The sequence below is a fragment of the Topomyia yanbarensis genome, chromosome 2 (genome assembly GCF_030247195.1).
Source record: "Topomyia yanbarensis strain Yona2022 chromosome 2, ASM3024719v1, whole genome shotgun sequence".
NCBI lineage: Eukaryota > Metazoa > Arthropoda > Insecta > Diptera > Culicidae > Topomyia > Topomyia yanbarensis.
In genome coordinates this window covers 227,245,716-227,261,543 of record NC_080671.1, presented here as the reverse complement: position 1 = coordinate 227,261,543, position 15,828 = coordinate 227,245,716, and the positions used below count along the sequence as shown (strand labels likewise).

Below are 15,828 nucleotides of genomic sequence, written 5' to 3'. Positions count from 1 at the left end.
GAAATCGTCAGCGCCTATTCGTTCAGTGAGCCTATCACGCGACTTCAGGAGGGCTAGACAAGATTTCAACAGTGTATAGCTTCTGAAAGATTGCTTAAGGACAAACGGTTTTTCCTTCGTTTGTGGTGAAATCCAGTCCAGTCCGATCAATAATTTTTACCATGATTTACCATTACCATTTTTTGCCCACAGTGAAGTTATGTGGGTTCAGAATCAGATGAAAATAAGATCAAAATCACCCATAACTCTTTACAAAGTATTCACAGCTAATTGGTCTGTTCAGAAAAGTTGCGTTTTGTAATTATAAAAACTACCTCCCAATATTGTAACGTGGAAAATCTGATACAAATACGTTATAAGTAAAAATAAGAATTTAAAGAGTTGATCTGAGAAAACGTCTCATAACTCGAGTGACAGACACAGCATGTCTTCGGAAAAATTTAAAAAACACTGTCCTCTACAACTTTGTCGAAGACGGTTAAGCGCTGTGTGATCAATTTTAATTTAATATTGCCAAAATATGGCGCATTTAACACACACAAGCATTGTAGAATATACGCTGCTGGCCAATAAAATAGGTGTGAGATAAAAATACATGAAATTTTGAGTTTTCTCTAAAAATATTTTTTTATTCCAATATTTTATAGTTAGGCACAGTCGTAAATATGAAAAAGAGCAGTTTTATTTGTAAATTAATTGTAATGCTTTACCGGAACTCTCTCTTCCCCATGAAATCCATAAAAGCACCTGGTCAATGAAATGGGTGTATTGTAATCCATTGCATTAAAATTTTTCAAATCCAACGATTTTAAGACTTTAAAATTTTTAACAACTAGTAGCCTGTGAAACCTCCCTTATTCAACCAAATTTTATCCATTCGCATTGGCATTGAGTCATTCAAACGCTGATAAGTTTCCGTTGACATAGTGTACCATTCCTTTTAAGCTGCTTCCCACAAACGACCCTTATTTCTGAAATTTTGACCGGATAACTTCCTTTTTAAGTACAGTAGATTTTCTACGGGATTAATGACAGGAGATTGGTAGGGTCCGAAATTATAGTCGCTTTATTATCCCGAAATCATTCCTTTACATACTTAGATGTGTGTTTTCGATCAATATCTTGCTGAAACTGCCATATAAAGGCACGTTATCTTTGGCATAGGACTGCATAACATCCTTTAGGATGTCCATCCTTTAGCCTTGCATTCGAATCTTGCCATTATAGTGGTGTTGCGAAAAATAGGACCAGCGCCATTCCACGAAAAGTAACCCCAAACCTCATTGTTCTCGCCTCCGTGCTTTACCATATTTTGCGTGTGTCGCAGATCAAACTTTTTGCACTTTGGACGTCTAACGTTTCGTTGTGCATCGGAGGAAAACAGGTTTATCTTTGATTCGTCCCTCCGAAGGATATGTCGCCAATTTTAGATTCCTTCTGAACCAGGCCCATTAACGGTGTTGAAAAGTAAATTGCATATTTCTGCGAAGTCTTTTGTTTCGCAATAGTGGAACCTTTTTAGCAATTCATTCTCGAAGATTGGAGTTTTACAGCCTACGGCGAACTGTTCTCAGGGATGCCAAAGGTACCGGTAAACTACATTTTTTTCGGTATATTTACATTTGTACAAGCTGTACAACCCGCTAGAGCGACGCATCACTACAGCTCTTGCCAGAACGGTAGCCAAACCGAGTACATTTTCCCGTACAGCAGTAGAATACATTTTTGTTTTGCTACTGTACTCCGACTGCTCGGTGAGAGTGTGGCGTAGTAAAGTTTGTTCTCTCGCCTTGTACACTTTTCTCTGCATAGTCGAAGGGAGAGGCCCAGTGGTCCCAAAGAGCAAAAAAGGGTTTTTTTAGATTGCGTCAAAACGGTTGACTTTAGCAATATGGTGTCTTTGAGAAAGTTTCTTGTAGTAGAACTCCCCTTCTTGTTATCTTATCGGATTGATGATTAATCCCCCTAGTAGTGAGTTACGAAATTTATTTTCCGCAATAATTCAGATAGATAAATACTTACTTCAACAAAGTTATAGAGAAACTCGTTACAAACATTTTGCCTGAAGACTTTAACTCTCTATCTTTTAAGCTTTTTGAGATATGGAACATTATTTGTAAAAGGCCCCTTAAAACCAGTTTTTCCATCGTAAGTTTTCTTCTAGATTTTTTCCATTATATAAATGTTGTAGAACATTGTTTGGACTATTAAACTGCATTTGTTTGCCGAAGACAGAAACTTGCTATCGCTAGTATGTGTGGAGATATTCACGTTTTTTGATTGAAAATAACTCTTTTTCCAATGCCGATAACTTTTAAGCGGGCAAAAACGGGCAAACCACTTTGTAAACAAAATAAAGTGAAAATAAAAGCACAACAAATGCTGGAAAGATCAGATCTCCCCAAGGCGGCCCTCTATGGAAATACTAGAGCTGAAGTTTGTCTCATTCCGTCATCAAATGCAATTGATTACTCGCCGTTAGCCACGCCTTTTTTACGACGTTAAACAATCGAACGATTATAAGACAAAGGCCTGTTTGAATCTTTCGTCATTCGTTTGCCTGCTGCTGAAGTGCCGACAGCAGTGGTAGCAAAAAAATCGAAGCTAAACAGGAGCAGCTTGAAAATGCAGCAGCAGCAGAAAACTAGCAGCTTGGAAAGCGCAGACGAGCCAAAAGTACACACGCCGCTAACTACATGTGTGACATCGCCAGGCTGGCTTCGTTTCTCAGGCAGGAAGGATTTTAATGTGGGTGCCAAAAAGGAAAAAAATCACAGACCACGAGTACTAGCGCTTCCAGATCGTTGAAGATGTCAGTCGAGGATAAGAAACCGACTGGCGATAAAAAGCCTACAGCGCAAAGAGACCACCGCGCACCTATCAAGAGTGCTGCCCCGACGATCACCGCCAGCAAGAAGTAAATTCGCGCGTCCCAAATGTATCCAAAACAGTCCTTTTCAGGACTAACAAAATCGGGTGAAGAGTTATTAGTGAAAGTTTTCCGTTAATGCTTTTTTCTCATGTTTCTAGCTTGAGCAGTGTAAACCTATTCAAATTGTGATAAATACTAGAGCAAAAACGCTTTTAATCCACCTAACAGTGTGATGGGACATTTCTTATAACTCTTATCACTCTCTTCGGATATTATATCGTTTGAGAACATTTAGAACTTGATGCTTCGCGATGTTTTTGATAACACATACTACATGGGATAGTGGCAGGACTCAGAGAATCGCTCAAATCAGCATAGGACAACATCAGTGCTAGAAATCTCAAACCAAATCAATAGGAAAGCGAAAAAATGGCCCATAAAATAGACATACCATCGAATTATTGTTAATGCTCTGTTAATAAAATATCTAAATTGTGGTGGGAAAACAGAATTTTCCTAAAAAGGTTATTTATTAATCATTCGCATGTATGAAAAAAGCCTTATGTTTACATTTGGGAGTATCGCCCTTTTCACAAAAAAGCGTTGAAATGAAATCGCAGCTCCTGATATCACGCTATCTCTGAAGTGCATGCGTGCATAGTTCCAAATTTTACTTCGACATCGACTTTTTCTAAAGGTGACTTGCCAGTAGTATCCTTGATTTGAATTATTATGGCTAATCCTAATGCCAAAGAACAAATAAAAACCTCTCGAAAACGAACCGTTTGGGAAAATCATTATCATTACTGAAATTTTTATTTTCACGAAACTTTTCGATAACCTTCCGTCACTTGCGTTAATGCACTGGGTGCACAGTGCTCTGAAAATCTAGCAAAATCGTCTTAGGGCACCAGCGGGTCTAATTCAGAGCTATCTGCGCGGCGAGTTAAATCTGTAAAGAACACTAAAAATTAATTTCTATTCCATAATTTTCAGTTCAGAAATTCGAGAGATCGTGCTCACCGCAAGCCATGAAAAATAGACTACGTTGTTAAGCGATGGTCACTATTTATTAAAAAATCACGGTTAAATAAAAAATTAAACTATTAAAATATTTCAAATAGTTTATAATTTTCACAAACATATTAGGAAAAATTGTTTAATAAGCTTTCGTAATATTGTGTAGGAAAAAAGCTGAAAACTTCAGTATTTTTCTATCTGCAACATATAAACCCTTAAGTATACCAATTAATTGGTATACGAATTGGAATAGGTTCGCCAAATTTTGGAAGAAGTCTATAAAATAACCCCTTGACAGCTACCTAAAAATTGTTGTAGTTCGATGCAATAAAAAAATCATATTTGGCAATTCATATTTGGCTGATAAAATTGGGGTGTCAATGTATTATAATAGATATTCAGCATTCGAAGAAGTTTCTTTCGAGTGTAGAACGACTTTGTTTCTACTTACTTGAAGTCAGCGGCGTAGCCAGAAATTCGGTTTGGTGGTGGTTTGGTGAAAATCGATCTTACTGTCCAAACGGCATAATTCCGAAACCATAAATTTTAAAATTTTAAAATTATGCAGAATTATTTTCCAGAAAATAGTAACAAGGTTCGTGTCTTTAGCGAATTTGTTGAGACTTTATTGTAGTCATGAATATTAACCTGAGAAAATTTACCATAAATACTTCTTGGACGATATACCGTCAAAATTATTTTATCAAATGATGCGCTGTTTAAAGTTTATAAAACTCATTGGAGATACTAAACCTCCGAAATTGGCGGTTTCAAAATGATGCTATCTTGACCTTAAATTACTGTTTTTAAACATTTGACCTATACATATAATTGGTCATACAACAAAAATCAAATGCTCATCAAAATTGATCAGAACCTGCTAGAGTCGAATGGAAATCGTCATTTTTCATAAATTTCTCTCTACATTCGGAAAGTGTTATCCTCGTTATTAATCATATTACGTTTTCGTCTCAACTCGACGCATTCCCAAAATATAAACCTGTTTTAATCCACCTAGTGGTGCAATTGTGCTTTTCTCATTTGTCCAGACTACGATTCCATGGCTGGTTATCTTCATTACAATGGTGGAAATGAATATTACATGTTCAGTACGATTTGCACATACCTACAATCGATCGACAGCCACGATCTTGAGATACTATGTGATATTGAAACATCGCTTGAAACCAGCGGCGGATCATGGAGAAAGATCCGGGAGGTCCAGGTCTTGCCGAAAATTTTCAACTTGTTAAGAAATTTGAAACTAGTTTTAATTTTAAAGTAGCAACCCCTCACGGCATACCCCCCCTCGGGCCGGTATAATTGAAGATTTTTAGAGTGATTGCATAACCTTTCTATATGAGAAAGGCAAAAATGTACCAAAGTCTAAAAAAGTCAATTTTTGTCAAACATCTCAATGTTTCATGCATTTTAAATTCATTTGGCATCAAAAATACAAATTTGATTTTGAAATTTTTTCATTTCAGTTTATATGGGAATTTGCTGCGTGATTGCACTCTTCAACTCGTAACCCCGGAACCGGAAGTCCAATCAATAAAAAATTCAATTGCAGCCGATGGGAAGGTTGTACCTTTCATTTGAGACTAACTTTGTGCAAATCGGTCCAGCCATCTCTGAGAAACAGAGGTCACATTTTTTTCCACATACACACATAGACACACATACATACACACACAGACATTTTCCGATCTCGACGAACTCAGTCGATTGGCATATGACACTCGGCCCTCCAGGTCGGGATTAGATTGACGAATTTTAGAGCGAATGAGAAAGGCAAAAACATTTTTAGCAAATGTTGAAAGTTATGCATTTTTTTTGGTGAGCAGTTCTATGTTTCATTAAATCAATTTTAACTTCGCTTCCTATTAAATAAAGACCCTTATTACATTACATCTCTACAAAAACGAGCTCAATTTGAAAATAAATCTGAGGATTATGATTGATTGCAGAACTCTGGAATTTTCTATTGGAATGTTTTCAGGCAGGAATTTGATATTGATGCAATTGGACAACTGTGAAATCAAAACCAATAGATCAGTTACATATCAGGACCCCATTCCGACAATTTATCAAACGTCCTCATGATGTCTACAACAACAGGTTATCAATCTACGGATCAGATAATTGTTATTGTAATATTGAATTAAATCAGTCAGAATCAATAGATTTTCAACTTCAATCCAATTTTTTTGTTGGGTGTGGTGGAGGCGGGGGGGGGTGTTGTATGGTGGTAAACCCCAAAACCTTCTCGTGGCTACGCCGTTGCTTGTAGTTATTTATTTCGCTTTTCATTTTCCGATATGTTTCAGATCGATTCGATGGTTATAACTTAGAAAAATTGCAGTCAGAAGGTTCGTACAAATGAACATTTTTGCACTGATAAGTTATCAAGTTCCTTCCAGACAACTTGGAAGTGTTCGGTGATTATTTCTAGCGGTTGTAGATAGAAAAATGAAATACAAAATTCGTTTTATTGAAATAATGTTTGGCTTATTTCAATGGATTATTACTATATTGAACAATAAATAGGCGACAAAGAGTAATCCACAAACAACAAGCCATAACTTTTAAAGTATTCAAAATAGATATTTGAAGTATTCAGTAAAGTTATTCGTAAAAGTAAGAGCTACACATTTGCTGAAGGCATCATTTCGATATACTCACTCCCAAGAAAATTTGTGAAAATATCTCACTCATAGGGGGATTAATCAGCAAAAGCACAATACCAAAAGAAAGGGCATATTGCCTCCATTAAATTCTCCGAAGATACTATTGACCTAGAATAAGCCGTTTTGGCGTTAATAATAGATTACATGTTTTTGGTCATATTTCTGGCAATGGGAAATGATAAAAATCTTTCGTCCGCATTTAATGTTAAATATCTCTATTGATAATAGTCCGATTTCAACAATCTATAGCTTGTTCGAAAGGTATTCGTTAAAGCTGTCTAAAAATATATAAATTGTTAATCTGTATTGTCAATTTCGGCAGATAATTCAAAAAAACTGCAAAAAACGCCATTTTTACACATTCAAACATTCATATCTTGGAAACTAAACATCAGAATCAAAAACAAATTAATAGCGTTCATACTGTTTTTTAGTTCTTTCATTTAAAATTGGTTTGGATAAGATCGGTTCAGCCATTGCTGAGAAACACGAATGAGAATTTGTCCGTTACATACACACACACACAGACACACACACACACACACAGACATTGTCCCAAATCGTCGAGCTGAGTCGATTGGTATATAAGACTCGGCCCTCCGGGCCTCGGAAAAAATCTTGAAAGTTTGAGCGAATTCTATACATTTCTTTTATAAGAAATGTAAAAATCGAAAAAATCTGATATTGCAAAAAAGGAGTGTGAATGGCCACCCTGTCATTCAGCAAAAACCACAACAAATGGGGAAAATATTTTTTTACATCGATTTCACGGACCATACGTTGGAAGGGCAGCTTGCGGAATAGTAGCTCCGTAGGAGCGACAGTTTCTGTTTCGTAGCACTTGGCTTCTCAACGCCACCAGGGGTTGGGGTACGTTTGCGGATGGCCTTCCTTGTTAACTGTTTGCGGACGTTCTGTTTGGTACGGGCCATGGCGCAAAAATTCCTGTTGTTCTGTTGGCTGGTAGTACTTCCAACGATGGCCACACGAATGATGACACAAACCGATCGACAAATTTTTAGTTTAGTAGAGCGAATACGCACTACTATCGCTCTCTCGTTCTCGGGCTATGTGCCTTTTCATTCCTTTCTGCTACTAATACAAGCATAATCAAAACGAATGTGCGTTTTCCCACCATCCATTTAGTGAGCAGTGTTGTCAAACGAATTTTCAGTTTTTCATCAATAACATTCAACAATATTTTCAAAGAATGCTGCAGATTCGAAAAAAAGAGAAATAGTTAGCAATGCAAAGAATTCCCAATTAGAATTTTTTTTATTCTGACTACGACTAGATACCCCATTTCAACATTTCGGAAGGAACAAAAGGTCGAGTTTGGAAAGTTTGTAACTTTCATTGCACTTAACCAAATCACACAATGTTCGCACTAATGATTCAGAAATATGACCAGGAATCTTCTATTAGACTTGTAAGTATGTATAATTTACATGAATAAAGAAAAATTGATTTTCAGGAATCAATTATTAACTATTCTGCCATTGGCCAGTACTATGCGACTTGCTCATGCTAACAATTCATTTCATCGTTAGCCATCTCCCCCACCAAGGCCAACAACGGCAACAAAAACGATCCTTTTCAGGACCACCATCATTTTTGTAAATAATAACTTGAAATATTCCTCGCCCAAATCACCTTTTGTCCGAAAATTCCAATGAGTATCAACATATTTGAAGAACGTGTTCCTTATGTATTCTACATCTCTCCGGTTATGTCGCAGACATTACCCACCCATCTTTTTAGCTTTAAGGAAGATTGTAATTGTCAGCTAGCATTAGAACCCGAAAGGGGTATATAAGTAGAATTTGGGTAATAAACGAGGCTCACTTGATTTGGTTTGACCCGACTCGGCGGACGCACGACCATCCCGATAATCGGCTATCAAGCCATAGAGTTAAGAAATAAGTTGGTGTGTTTTGTTCATAACCAACTATCACACTTCCAGTAAAACGTCTCGTTCCGCGAAGTTTAATCAAAGTTAACGAAGTATAAACTTAGTTCATGGCGACCGGACTTTCGAGCCAAAGTGGAGAAAAAAAGTTCGACAAGAAAACAGCTCAACCCGCGTGTGATAAGTGAGAATTAAAATTTAAAACCGAACTAGTTACCATTGATGTGAGATTTCGTTCAGCAATGTTGAAGCAGTAGCAGCTAAGAAATTGATTAAAAGGACAATCAAACGAATTATTCAGTGAAAACCGATGAAACATATGAAAAGTATCGCATCATGCAAAAACACTGCAATTAAAAGTGACTATATGATTTTGAATTACCAGTGAAGTTTTTGTTCAGCAATGTTGAAGCAGTAGCAGCTAAGAAATTGATTAAAAGGACAATCAAACGAATTATTCAGTGAAAACCGATGAAAGATATGAAAAGTATCACATTCTGCAAAAGCACTACAATTAAAAGTGACTGTATATGATTTCGAATCACCAGTGAAGTTTTTGTTCAGTAATGTTGAAGCAGTAGCAGCTAAGAAATTGATTAAATGGACAATCAAACGAATTATTCAGTGAAAACCGATGAAAGATATGAAAAGTATCGCATTCTACAAAAACACTACAATTAAAAGTGACTGTATATGATTTCGATGTTTTTGTTCAGCAATGTTGAAGCACTAGCAGCAAATAAATTGATTAAAAGGACAATCAAACGAATTATTCAGTGGAACCCGATAAAAGATATGAAAAATAACGAATTTTGCAAAAACACTACCATAAAATAAGTGACTGTATATGATTTCGAAACACCAGTGAAGTTTTGTTCTATAATGTCGAAGCAGTGGCCGCAAAGCAATTAATTAAGAGGATGAACAAACGAATTATTTAGTGAAGACCGATAAAACACAAAAGTAACCAATTCGGCACAAACGATTTTTTTTCTGATACCACAATAAGTGACGGTATATGATTCCGAATCACCAGTGAAGTTTAACAAACGAACCGGATAAAGATATTTAGTTGAAACAAAGCGGATGAAGATGTTAGTACAAGTGAGCGACTTATTGGAATTGGCGGAGAATAGCAGGCATCGAGTAAAATCGGGACCAGCAGCAGAAACGGATGCATCAATAAAGAATCTAAGGTACAGTGTTAAAAAATAAGAAGCAAAAAAAAATTATTACAGGGAAAATAAATATCTATGCTATATATGTTCGATTAAAACACAAAAAGTGTTTTAGTTTTAAGGGATTTGCGTCAAGCCGGCGCTAATCTATTCCGACAATAAGTCAGTGTCGGTTTCTAATAAGACGAAGCCGAAACGCAACTGAGTATGAAATAAGGATTTGTGCCCTCAAGTGCAAGTGGTTATACCAACAAATTTTCACCCTAGTGAGAAATTTTGGTTTTTACCAAATTTTCCTCCTTAGGGTTATAGCATAGTGCTTTCGCATAGGCCTGCTAAGCCAAGACAAGTTTCGGCTTCACTGTGTCTCATCGGCATAAACAGAACTTCTGCTCGAACGGGACATTGTAACCGTAGCAGGATGATCTGTAAAGAGCGTGCAATTTATGCGCCACTCCCGCGGGGAGACTGCGCGCCAAGGTTGTTTGCCCGGTTTGAGACTCTTTCGAAAGACGAGCCCATTTTGAATCCTTTCTAAGAAGAATCAGGATCGAACCCGCTATGGTTGGCAATCGTCCGAACCAAAAATGAACCAAAAAATCGTAAATCACTCAGTCGAGACTTACCCGAACACATCAACTCAGTGTGATACTCCCCATGACCACAAAATCATCATCGGCAGGCTTCGCCACCCGCCACCATATAGTGCAACGTTCGGGGAAGAGGATACTGCTTAACCACCAATACTCGTGATGGCCTTCAAACGAAATACGGACACTAAAGACGGTAGAGTGACGTGGGATCAAGTGCATAAATCAACAACTCTATTTAATATATGTGTATAACTAGCTTTCCAGACTAAACTTTTATTCATAATGTAAATACCAGCTTTATTGGCTGGGAGAGTTAAATTGGCGTGGTATCTATCAAAGCATGCTCAAAAAGTGTATATTTTGTTTAGGGGCGTTGTCGCCATTTAGTATTCTCTCCTACTACTGTGTGTGTGCTCTATCTATCTTTCTTCCTAACCGTGCTCATGTGCATTAATTTCACAGCGATTCTCTGGGTCAATCTGCTGTCTCACTCCTGGGTTCTGACGTTTTTACACTGGTATTGTTTCGCTCCCTTTCTGATGTGGGTGCGACCGACGACGCTCGATCGCCTGGTGGCCAACAACTGAACTCGGAAGCCTCGGGACTCGATTTTACGGGGTAGCTCGGGCCGGAAATGCGTTTCCCGGTTCCTTTCAGGGTCAGCGGTCGACGGACAACCGGACACGAAGCTCCGGCCTTACGGGTTGGCTCTGGCCGGGATGACGGTCTTCGTAGTCCTTGGATGAGGATACGGGGTCCCCTTCCCCTCACTCTCGAAGCGATCTGGTGAAGTATCGCTTTCAGCGTGCTGGTACGCTTAGGGTTCTTTGTCTCGGCGTCGCTGGATCTTCGTTGGAAGGTTTGACGACAACGATGGCGTGGTCTGGCTGCTCGTGATGTGGCTTCTTCACGTGTTGTTGTTGGCACTGTTGCTCACTAAATAAAAAAACACAATCTAGCCTTAACTAGTAGAAGCACACACGACTCTATCTACTAGAAATTATACAAAATGGAATTATTAGAAATATACAAATGAAATTTACGATTTACTTTTTCATAAATTAAAAGACTCGCGATAAAACGCGCCCAACCTCCACGCTCATAGACAGCCGGTGGCAAAGTGAGTCAGACCTTTGTGCCTCAGCTTGGAAAAGGATGCATCGGACACTCATTCGGCGAGGAAATGCGTCATTCCCGAGTTATTCTTCGGGCGTCTCATACATCGGGAGATACGAATTCCCTGTCCCATTTAAGCTGCTTATTCGTTGCTCTAGCTGTTTCGTTCCAACCCCGAAGAAAGTTCTCTCGGAGCAGTGCCTTCGTGGAATCTCTCGCGAAGTCTTAAAGGACTTAGCTCATTCCTAATGAGTTGCCTATGGTGAATTTGGCAAGTGAAGCTTTATAGCATATTTGTAGGCTTAATTTAATAAATTGTTATAAAATAATTAGTATTGCAAATTGACTTAAATTTTATTAGCAATACAGATATATAAACTCTGAAAAAACTTTAATTTATTTACTACGTGCACATTGGATCAACTGTTACATCACTCCATGCAAAATTTACGAAAATTTAGTCGAATTCATTCAACTAAATTTTCGTAGTCGTTTTTTTTTTTCATCAACCAAAGATTGTTTCGTAGCCTGTACTGTATAACGAACACTGAAAACTATAGACACTGTTCGTTTCCAAATCACATTCATGCTAGTGTGCCATCAACGTCTAGGACTCTGGTCTCCAGCGAATCTTTAAAACGTAGTTGAAATTTATATATTCTGTAGTTCACTAGCTAACAAGCCATATTTTAGTAAATAAATAAATACGAAACCTGTTTGCACGGTTTGCATCAAGCAATGTGGCGAAACCCCAATGGTCATCCCTCATTCATCCAATCAACGAATCAATTCCCAAAACCTAACTCCATCTAAAATATACTTTGAGTCGAATAATATCTCATATTCAATGAAAGCATAACCCAAAGTCTTTTACTTTATTCTCTCGCAGAAACAGGCTCAAACTGATTCGGACTCAACCTCAATCATTGCGTTGAATGAACGAGTCCTAATCTGATTTCGCCGCAATAAACTATTTTGTAGAGATCTGACCCACCCCCAAGCTATTCTTCAAGCAAATTTGTTCCTATCTCTCACAAAACGTAACCCAATTAAAAATATACAAGCCAACTGCGGAGATAAAAGTAACTTCGATACAGCCTTAGCGAATCTGAAGAGTCTGAAACCGAAAAACAGGGAGGACCGATAGAATTTCGCAAAGAACATCGAAATACTTACTAATAAACTGACCAATACCTATATTAAGGAGCAAATTCCTGGCGAGGCAGCCACAAGAATGTCGCGCAAAGCAGCCATCCAAACTATGATAGAAGGCGCTACACACAAAGAAACCAAAATGATGTTGAAAATCGGAAAGTTTGATACTCTTCAAGAAGCCATCGACATCATGATAAACAGTGAACAAACTGAAAACAAGGCAAAAGCCGTCGTACTTCATACGACGCGTAATAATCAACAAGCATTAAATCACAGAATTTCACATAATAACCAGCATAGGAATAGAAATCAAAATTTCGTTCCGAGAAACCAATCCCAGAATAGGTACCAATCGCGATACCCGATAAACTATAACTATAATAATAACCATTACCGTAATAATCAAAACACTTCACAGAACTTCAACAACCAGCGTTCTAACAGATATAACCAAAACAGAAATAACTAAAACCCTTCTTCTGGCAGATATAATTATCAACACTTCAACAACCATAGATTCAATCACTCGACCCGCATGTACTATGCAAATCAAGATAATCAACCAAACGATACCATTTACCACTTAAACCCATTTTTCCAACCAACTAATAACCAATTGCAACCTGCATCAAGTAACAATAACCAACAACTGGCAATACTACCAGCGGATCCTAATCCCGACCATTTTTTAGCCCCCCAGTAACAACTGTCTACCAAAGTCGACTAGGTGAGCAATTTTTACTGAGAGGTAAACCTACACCCTTACCCATACTTATATTGACCATAAATCTAAACGCTTCAAACTTTGTTCAAGTCAAAGTGCACATGACTGGTAATAGAGTTTGTAGCTTTATCATCGACACAGGTGCTGATATTTCGTTGTTTAAAGCACAGAATATTCACCCCCAACAATATGTAAATAATAATAATAAAATTAAATTAACTGAAATCATGGACAATAGCGTAGAAACTTTAGGAATAACTAATACAGCACTATGCTTTCACAATAGTTTAAGGCCCCCGTCGGGCTTCTTTCTCTTCTTATCTACAGAATTGAGGATATCAATATAATACGTATGTATGCGTGCATGCGAATGAAATGAATGATTTCTTCAACCCGCTTTTTCTCTCGCTTTTCTCATAAAACTATCGTAGTATAGTATACCAATAGATTCGTAAGAATCCGTGGAAACTAATGGTACTAAGTAAAACTAGATTTGAAAAACTTCGTGCAAGAGTTTTTCAATTTTTCCGTCGTACGCATTATATCGTCGCTTCCTCTGCGCTGCAGAAAAGCACAGCGTTTGTGGTAAATTAGTACTACCCGAAAGCTTGGTGTAGGGGCTAATTATAAATCATGCCACACTTGTGTTGAGGGAGGGACAATGAAAAATTTCAACATTTTGTGAAGTATGGTGATAAAAGATACCGAAGAAACATCTTATTCGCGACTTATTTACCAAGGAAATAATCAATGACCCTGAAGAAAGGGAGGGGGTAAATGAAATGGGATTTTGCGTTACCAGAGCCGTAGAAATCCTGTTTTGCGTGAGGGGGCAAATTTTTTGAATAAACTTAACGTATATTTAAAGCAAGGGACTGAAAGAAAAAGTATTTTTAATATTTAGAGCCACAGTACTCAAGACGATACTGACTCCTGCGGTAGAACACAAAGGGTTACGTCCTCAGCAAACTCTAACCTTGCTCATATGACCTTTTCCACACTGTTCTAAATTTTCTTCTTTCGTCTTCGTCTCGCTCGTCACAAGATAAAAACAAAAAATGGATTCACTCTTAGTCAAAAAAAGAAAAAGAGAATCGTTGCCAGAAGACCCATCCCTTGGTCGGCAGCTACTACGTGATTTGGTCTTTAATGTGGATGAAGCGGTTGCGCAATGTCGCGACGCGGATCCAATGTCGCGCCCCAGGATCCCGAAACTGCAGTATTCTTTTAAGTTGACCTGTGAATTTCAGGTCATAAATGGTAACGTGCTCCCAATGCACCTGGATTTTTTGCAGAACCTGGAGGTATTCTGTGCTGCAGTGGCAACCGTAAGATGTTTACGATACCGACTTAAACCTAGAGGCGACACGTCTCAACATCACCGGAAAAAGCAAATACCTTCAAAGTAGTGGAGATTGGAGAGTCAAACAACTCTGCCGCCAACATTGCACCTACTGAGCCTCGCATGCTGGAAGCTCGCCAGCTGACGAAAAAAACGACCATCCGTGGTACCACAATTCTCATCCCCAAGGACATACCAATTATCTGTCTAGCAAGTCTGCACAAGATCATGAGCACCGTCGTCACTACATACGTAAAGACCCACTATGAGAAGAAAAGCATCCTGACAGAGGAGCAGAAGGGATGTAAGAAAAACACACATGACTGAAAAGATAAAGCCATCCTCGATGCGTCGTTGTTAGAGAAGTAGTGCGTAACCAACGGAACCTTAGTATGGCCTATATCGATTACAAGAAGACATACAACTCCATAGCGCACTTGCTCCTCATCAAGGTATTAAAGATATATAAAGTTGATCCTGTAGTCTATGGTTCCTACGGCAGATGATGGAGAGAGGAACGACAAAACTGCTCAGCTCAGAAGTGGAAAAGACGTGTTGCGGTCTAGAATTTTTCGCATGTTAAGTGAGACCTTCCAAGACGATTCTTTTATCCCTCTCAGTAGGACACCTCAATGACTATCATCGCATTACTATCAGATAAGGTGCAGAGAAAGCTCCCCGGAAGAGACGTCCCGAAATAATTAGTTGCGACATCGGCAGGGCGTTTGGCCTAGAGAAATGCCGATCTGTTCAGCTACTATCAGGACGATTGGTCGAGACTGGAGACTGCGAGATCGACGAAGGTGAGATGATTCGGGACACGATTCGAGGTGAATCATATCAGTTTATCGGATTCCTGCAGCTCCCCGGAATTCGCCACACCAACATCGAGCTTAAGATCCGAAATAACGTTCTTGAGCCAAGTGAACTGCATCTTGAAGTTTTTCCTGAACGCGGTGAATAAAGTCAGAGCAATCAATACGTTTGCTGTCCCCGTGTTAACCTACAGTTTCGGCGTCATCAAATAGAGTTGGTCAGTTCAGCTCTGGAAAATCTCGAGAGAAAATTGAGGAAGGCGTTTAGAACCAGCGGGAATGAGCCATTCTCAGTCGGAGCTGAAAAGATTCACATTGCCACGGGATGAAGGAGGACAAGAAATATTCGACATCCAGGCAATATGTGTAGCGCAGGTGCTACGGCTGCAAGAATACTTTGTGGAAAATACCAGC

At 38.5% G+C, this 15,828-nt stretch overlaps 1 protein-coding gene across 17 annotated transcripts in view; it reads right to left on the bottom strand.

The window, feature by feature from the left end:
- Window positions 1-15,828, bottom strand: part of LOC131682950 (uncharacterized) — a 1,036,787-nt gene that overhangs the window by 879,278 nt on the left and 141,681 nt on the right. The window lies entirely within an intron of this gene.